We start from the raw sequence: 8,198 nt of genomic DNA, 5'->3' as shown, positions 1-8,198 counted from the left end.
CAGCAGTGCTTTACATGACACTGCAGCTGTCTTCTCCTTTCTCTCCCGTGCTGGGGGTCAGATAAGCGAGCAACATTTAGCCACACTAAGGCTGAGTCCCTGGTAGCCACAGCTGCGCTCGCGACGACGTGCACCGCCGCACACAATGCATAGCCCTGTATGGTGCAGGCCCCAGTGGGCGTGTTGGCGTGTGTGCACGAGCGCCATTGCCAAAAAATAAGATTGTCATTTTTTTGCGCATCGCCCGAGCATCGGCCACGTCACGGCGGCGGTTCAGCCAATGAGGGCAAACTAGCCGCGTGATGTCATGGTCGCGACCCCGCTGTGCACCCGCCATGCCTTCCTGTCGCAAGTTGCCTGGAGTCCATCAGTGCAGGTAATGAGCGCCGCCAGGCACCCCGGTGAGCACACACAACACACGCACTGAGGCCTTAGCCTTAGGTAGCTTCACTACCACCAGACGTCCTGTCTGCACCTTGTTTGCATACTGACCCCTTACCTGTGATATCATCCCAGCTGCCCAGTTACTAGTTGTTCACTAGCTTCTGCCCAGTTACTAGCTGCCCAGTTACTAGTTGTTCACAGCTATACATTTTCTCTGACTTTTACTCCCACGCTTATGACCACTAACAGAGAGTAAACTATATCATGTAGATTTTTAATTCCACGGCACTATTTACTGGGAACTGTCCCCAATTTATTTTATCGTTGATTTTCATGAAACACTTTGGTTTTATGCTTGTTCATATAATCATGTACCATCCGATATTCTCCTATCCTGAACCTGGCTACGTACACCAACTATCCGATACTCTCCAATCCTGAACCTGGCTACGCACTACGACGATCCACAACTCTCCGCTCCTGAACAAATAACAATAACAAAGTGAGCAAAAAAATATTTTCTTAAAAATGTACATAAACGTGATAATGAATGATGATACACCAAATAACCCAAATATGTGAAAGGTAAGTGATGATACTGATAAACCTATGTTACCAATCAATAAGAGAGCATCTGCTGCTGTACATAGGGTAGCCCAGGACCCTGGGTATCTAGAGACAACAAAACAAAACACAGCGCACAACGCTCATCGTAAATTTATAAAAAACAGTGTTTATAGAATAAAGAATTCAAGGTTCTGCGTACATCAGAAATAAGGTAAACAGGCACATATAGCTACAAAGTAGCTGTTACCGCTCAATGCGACCAGAAACTGCAAAAGGATGATGTCATCAGAGATCTTGCTTCATATCATGCAGCTATGGCAAAGGTGGAGTAGCAGCCGGTGTACAGCTGATCCGGTGTTCAGGCAGTCTCTTAAAACAGTACCAAAGTCCAAATTGATGCAGGAAGCACTCGATGGAGTCAGAGGGTAACAGACTCAACCCCGTGTAACAGCATGTGTCGTCTGACTCACAGCACCTCACTGTGCGCCGTCGGAAAATGATGACATCACGGCGCTTGCGTCAATCTGAGTCCTTGAGTGATCCAGGACTGCACAGGTGTGCAGTTTGTCACCCCCCAGGGATCAAATTAACTTGGGATAATTTGCATTGTAGATGGAACTATAATCCTTTGTGATCCTCTGCACAGGTCTGCAAGGCAAGGAGATTGAAAAGAGGCATCGCGTCTGTGGGGGTGCAACGCACTTCTGGATCAAAGTTTACTGCACATGACACATACCGAGCAACGATGAGTACTGCCGACACACATACCAGAGCATTCACAAGCTTCGCTCCCAGCTAAAACAATCCAACCACCAAGTCCCAACCCTCATCTCTACCTTTAAACACTGGAACCATTTTTTCCAAATAACATGACCTGGTTTTTGTTTACCAGGATTCCATTATATTACAAAAGAGTGTTGACCATATATGCTATTCAGGAAAAAACAAAATAAATATTACTAAACAATCTATACCTGAAATGTCCTGAAAGTAAACAAAGAGCTATTAGAAATCTTTACTCAGGGGAGAGGAATAGTGGGAATATTAGTAAAAACACACAAATAGCTGTACATTACCCTCACAATACATAAAGAGATATATACAGTTAAAAACCCTTATGTGGTATTAACCACACTTATATTACCAAAATTATTGCAAACAAATAAGAATTATTTAGCATGATTTTGGTAATATAAGTGTGGTTAATACCACATAAGGGTTTTTAACTGTATATATCTCTTTATGTATTGTGAGGGTAATGTACAGCTATTTGTGTGTTTTTTATACATTGTTCCACTATAGTGTTGATAGTGGTTTTTAATCTTCTTCATGTTATTATGTGGGTCATTGTTTCTTTAACTATTGCAATACAAATCATTATAAGATACATTAATGAAATATGCATTATAGCGGTGACCCAGTATGTTCCATGTTTTTACTAATATACTCACTATTCCTCTCCCCCGAGTAAAGATTTCTAATAGCTCTTTGTTTACTTTCAGGACTCTCCGTCCTAATAGGCACGTGATTGGCTGGACAGCCGTCGCGTCATAACTGGGAGGATACATTACCTACCTTGCAATCACACAGTGAAGTTCAGCTGGCTGTGTCTTAGGCTTACGTGCCCCTCGCTAGTAAGAGGGGTTTAACGCCTCCCAAGCTTCCGATTGGCATTAGCAACGTAGCGTCATGGGATAGGACAGGGAATTGTGGGTATTTAAGTATGCGATCGTTTTGTGATACTTTCTCTTTGATAAAGCGAGGGATACCACGTGAAACGCGTTAGAGGGTCCTTTTGGCTGTTTTTATTATGCCCTAAATACATTTTTGCACCTAGCTTTGCAGTTTGCAGTTTGTGGTTTCAATCTATCTTCAGCAGCAGCAGATGCACCACCGTTTTTCCTGCACTTTCTCCATTTACTTCTCGGTAGGAGCACGCCTAACAGGACCAGGATATCCCCAAGGTCAGCAGTGAGTAATTCATTAACTTCATTTATGTGATCAGTCCTGCACATTGCCCAGACTACCACACAAGTTTTACCTATCTAGGCTAGTGGTAAGTGTATGGGAGTGTGTTTAATGTTGGACTATTTGGATTCCTGGGTCTCATGCAATGAAGATGTTTATATATTATGAATAAGGCAATTGTCTGCTCCTGGTTAGCATCACAAGTGGGAGTTTCCCCTCCCCTTTCCTTTTACATAATTAAAATAATAAAACCTGTAAAGAAGAAAAGGTTTTTAAAAAGTTCATGTGTTGAGGTCCGGATTTCTGCCTGTGAACTTTTCTTCCTCATTGGTTAGTGTCGGGTTTTATTATGACCCAAAAACACCAACTGAGAATTGCTGTGTCTTTAGGCCTTCCCTCCTGTGTTGAGGTTTAACTCGAAGTGACTGTGGGTGCACTTGCGTAGCATGGATCCAAGAAAAATACTTTGGAATGGGCCTCTCTACTTTAGATGAAAAGCGCTTTTACATAGAATGTGCTTGAGCCAGTCAAATTTATTTAGATAATGTTGCTTCATCTAATTGGAAGGACTGCACCTGGACATGAGACACTCAAACAATTGCATTAGTTACATACAATAGACGCTGATTAAACCGTCTGTTATGGCATATTTATACAACATTAAATCTACAAGGTACCAGGGGTGACCATTGGTCTACCCATGAGAAAAATGTCTTTCAGATAGACAAGACAGCAATGATACCCCTCCTTTTGTTCACATCTTATTGACCATATCTCACAAAGGATAACAGTATTTAAAACATTACTTTAGTGGCCTAAATATAGTTGCCTGATCTATAGCAGAATAAACCTGAAAACCTTTAAGTATACAATTTACATTAAAAACCTCAAAACCTAATTCTGCTATAGTCTTCTGACAGAAACCTTTCAAATACACAATATATATTCCTACATACACATACTACCTTCATTTACTTCACCTTCATATTCATCAAGAATATTTGTTTTTATAAACGTTTTAAAGATGACCTTTTAATAATATGGAGGGGTACAACAGAAGAGCTTTTAAAATTTTATGATTATTTGAACAAAAATCATATCAATCTACATTTTACCCTTGAACATAATCCGACATCGATTAATTTTTTAGATTTAGTTTTATTTAATGAAGGGAAAAAGATTCTGACAAAAACTTTTTTTTAAAAAGTTGATTCAAATAGTTACCTTGACCAAAAAAGCAACCATTCTAGGTCTTGGATTAATAATATTCCCCATGGTCAACTCTTGAGAGTCCGTAGAAACAAAGGGTTACAAAAAAGATAAATTGGATGTTGCTTTAGCAAGAGTAAGGGGGCAAAATCGACAATCACTAATTGAAGGAAAAAGTGAAGAAATAAGTAAAGGGAAAACTGACCAGATTGATGGAAACAATTGTTTATTCATCACAAAGTTTAATGGGGCCTCTAATGAAATAAGAAAGATTTTAGCGAAACATTGGGGAATTATCCAAAATGACCCAATTTTAGGAAAAACCCTAAAAAATAAACCAGAGATTGTTTTTAAACGTGCGAAAAACCTCAAAAACGTTTTAGCTCCAACAGTTTTGAGAAAGTGTGGAAACACTCTAACAAAAGATCCATATCCAGAAAATATGTGATTACCGACATGCCCGAGAGGATGTTACAAATGTGGACGCCTTAATTGTTTGACCTGTAAACATATTGTTAACAAAAGTACTGAATTTACGTCTACCGCTACAGGAGAAGTATTTAAAATTAAACAATTCATTAATTGTAATACCAAATATGTTATTTATTTACTTACCTGCCCATGTGGCCTTTTTTACATAGGAAGAACAAAAAGAAGTTTAAAAGAACGTTTTACAGAACACAGAAGAAATATTTTAAAAGGTTTTGTAGGCCATGAAGTTTCTAGACATTTCCTTACAAAACATAATATGTGTATTGACGGACTCTCTATTACGGGTATTAGATTGAGAAAACAAACATGAGAGGAGACAGACTTTAAAGGCTCAGAAAACAGGAGACCTTTTGGATTTTTAAATTACAAACATTGAGTCCAAGGGGTTTCAATGAGGAGCTGGATCTTTTAGCATTTCAATAGTAGATGTGAGAATGTTATTTATTGACAGATTTAGATCTGCAATTTTTTCCATTAAATGTTTAAACAAAGAGATTGTTTTAGTATGTTTAATGTATTTATATATATATATGTATTTACCCTTTTAAAAGTTATTCATTTTATTGTATTATATCATTGTGTATTTTAATTGCTTGTGTGTTTTTTTGTGACATGAACCATTCTTTATACTGTGAGTAGGAGTTCATTTATTCCCTTGTTTTTATTGTTTGAGTGAATACACATGTAATGATGATTTTTTAATTGGTGCAGCTATCACTGGGGGTATATATACTCTATGATCTCTACTCTATGGTATCCCTGATGAAGCCACTTTGATGGTGAAACGCGTAGGAGGAGGAGCCAGGGGTCTGTGCTCCCTTTTGTCCCATTGACTGGTCTCATCTGGCACTGCTGTGTGCCCTGGAGGAAGCGGCGGTGACGTTGTTGTTGGCGTGTCTGTCTGTGTCTGGCGATCTATGCTGGGGAGGAGGATTCAACAGTCCCTGCTGTAGCCGGGAAGGGTTAGTGCGTCACGTCCGGCCGTGTGGAAACCCGGTGTGGCTGGATTCAGTTGGTCTCGTACACCTGAGACTTGGAGGAGCTGGCTGGGGAGGAATCTATGGGGAGGAATCTACGTGCCGTTCCAAAACAACGATCGAAGGTTGGGTGAGCTCATCCAGTAGTGGCTTATTAACGGCCCATATACATTCCCCCCCCCCCCTTATCTGTTTCCACCCCCCAACGATCTGTGCATCTATCTGGGGCCGTCACCCTGGTCCTAGGAAATTTCCAACCTTGCACTAAAATTCAATTTTGCAATCCTGCACCTGCTTTACTCACCTTTGTTTATCCTTTTGACTCTCTGCTTGCAGCAGCCAGCTACGATCACCGCTCACCAGTGATTCCAATCACATGGACATTATTTTCAATATTGTTTTTTAATATAACAATTGTTGTATATTATTTATTTTGTGGTTTTTATATCCACATAAAGTTGTCAATTTTCCATTAACCCGTTTTTACTGCGCTTCCTATTTTTTTCCTTTCTCTTGGGTAGTTTTGGATCCAGGGACACCGGGAGTTTATACGGACAAATAATATCACGTACTTACCCGATGGCACTGAATTCCCACTTTCTGACACCAGATGTAAAATTCTCGCTTTCCGCCATACGGTTGCGACCCACTCCCTTGTTCCAAGAGCCTCCCAGGCGGACACCCTACAATATGTTGTGTGCTGTTTCAGGAAACTCAGACGTCTGGAGAGAAGCAAGTAATGAGACACATGCAAGATCTTTCTTAGTCGCTTCTCTGCTTTATTATGGAACACAGCTACTTTATATAGCTAGTTCAGGGTGTAGTCTTTGGAATACATACAGTATGTCCTTTTAACACAGGACTTCAAACAATACATGGCATTTGATTAGATAGCAGTTACTTGTAGTTACTGGGTTAATTTGCTTTCATCCTTGGCCTTAAGGGGAGTTTCCTGCCTATCGTTAAAGATAATAAAAAAATGTGTTTACATTCATTTACATAGCAGCCACAAGCTATTCTTTGCAGAAAAACAATGGTCATTGACAATTACTTTCGATTCCTGATTATATATCTGTGACACACCTTTTATACCAAAATGCCTGTTTAGAATAAAATGGTGGACCTACTGTTATATTTATTAACACTACCCCTTCTGGTAACTGTCGTTGTAAATTATTACTACAAACTACTATTCCAGCAGAAACTACATGCTGCAAAATTCATTATTTTTATATGTGCATATAAAAATGGATTACATACAAAATGGAGACCTACCATTTATATATACATTAAAATCACAGCTCTCAACAGATAGTATATGGGTTTCCATAAATATAATAAATATAATGATTTGTCTGGAACAACAGTTCCTGGGCTGTGAAGGCAAGTATAGCGCTGGATCTGTATGGGATATGGAGATAGACACATACAGGGTATATAGCAGCTGGATCTATGAATGAGAGCTGGTAAGGGCATGCATAAAAGAGGAATTATATAGTGTTATCCCTGTGTCCCAATCCAGAGTAAAGTTCTCCATCCAGCGTAGCTGTAGCCCCTTTGTTGTGTGAGGCACTGCATGCAATGTGCCATCCTCCTCTTTAAGTTGGGCTCCCAAGTGCCGGAGCAATAGTTTAATGAGCAACCAGCTCTGATCCGTTCGGGAACGCTCTTTCAGCTGATCAGATCATATGATTCCACGTGTAGATGTCAGCGTCTTCTCGTGGTTCTCAGCAGGGATCCCTCCGGTGCGCCTTCAATGCAACTGCGCGTCAATCCAATCAACAAGGGAACACGAGCAGGAAAGGGATTGGGATGAGACAGCCGGGTCCAGGAAAAGCACCATCAACTCACCAGGTAAGTGAAAAAATTAAAATCTTTTATTGATCTACATTAAAAAACAAAAAACAAACAGAAAAGGACAAAACAACCTCCCACGCGTTTCGGGCTATACAGCCCTTTCTCAAAGAGTATGGTTAGGGCTAAGCAGTGAGCACATTAATATAGCCCCTCCTGTGTATTCAAGTGCACCTGACGGAGATTAGATGTTTGCAATTGATTGCGCTGTCATCTGCTGCAGTATATCACACTGATCCTGTAATGTATCCTGATCCTGTAATGTATTAACCATTCCACCAAAATGGAGTTAGCAATCAGAGCACGTCATTCATATAGATATAATTGACATTATATCTGGTTGACAGGGGTTAATATATCTAATGAAAGGATCGGCAGGATACAGTACATCCCCCCATAGTGTACTATAGTTGTTGATTTTGTACAAGGCAATAAAGAATTGTATAAGGTAAAAAAAAACAAATTATATATTAGTTGATGTATCGCAGTAAAAGAACCATGGGTGGATTTTATATCGGCATGATCTTAGGACCCACCTAGCAACTGCATAGAATCATATTGGATAGGACACCGCATCAGAGGAAGCACTGAGTTCAATCCAGAAGGTTGGAGTGTTCCCAGAGTGAAGATCCAAAAGGACTCCCTCTGATGCAAAGTCATCTTCAGAGGAAGTCACCGTAGAGCGATGAAACGCGTCAGGAAAAAGAGCAGCATCACTATGTCATCACAACAGGACGTATGGATCGT

The sequence above is a fragment of the Ascaphus truei genome, chromosome 11 (genome assembly GCF_040206685.1).
Source record: "Ascaphus truei isolate aAscTru1 chromosome 11, aAscTru1.hap1, whole genome shotgun sequence".
NCBI classification, from domain to species: domain Eukaryota; kingdom Metazoa; phylum Chordata; class Amphibia; order Anura; family Ascaphidae; genus Ascaphus; species Ascaphus truei.
The sequence above is the reverse complement of the archived record's forward strand: the minus strand, read 5'-3'. Positions refer to the sequence as shown.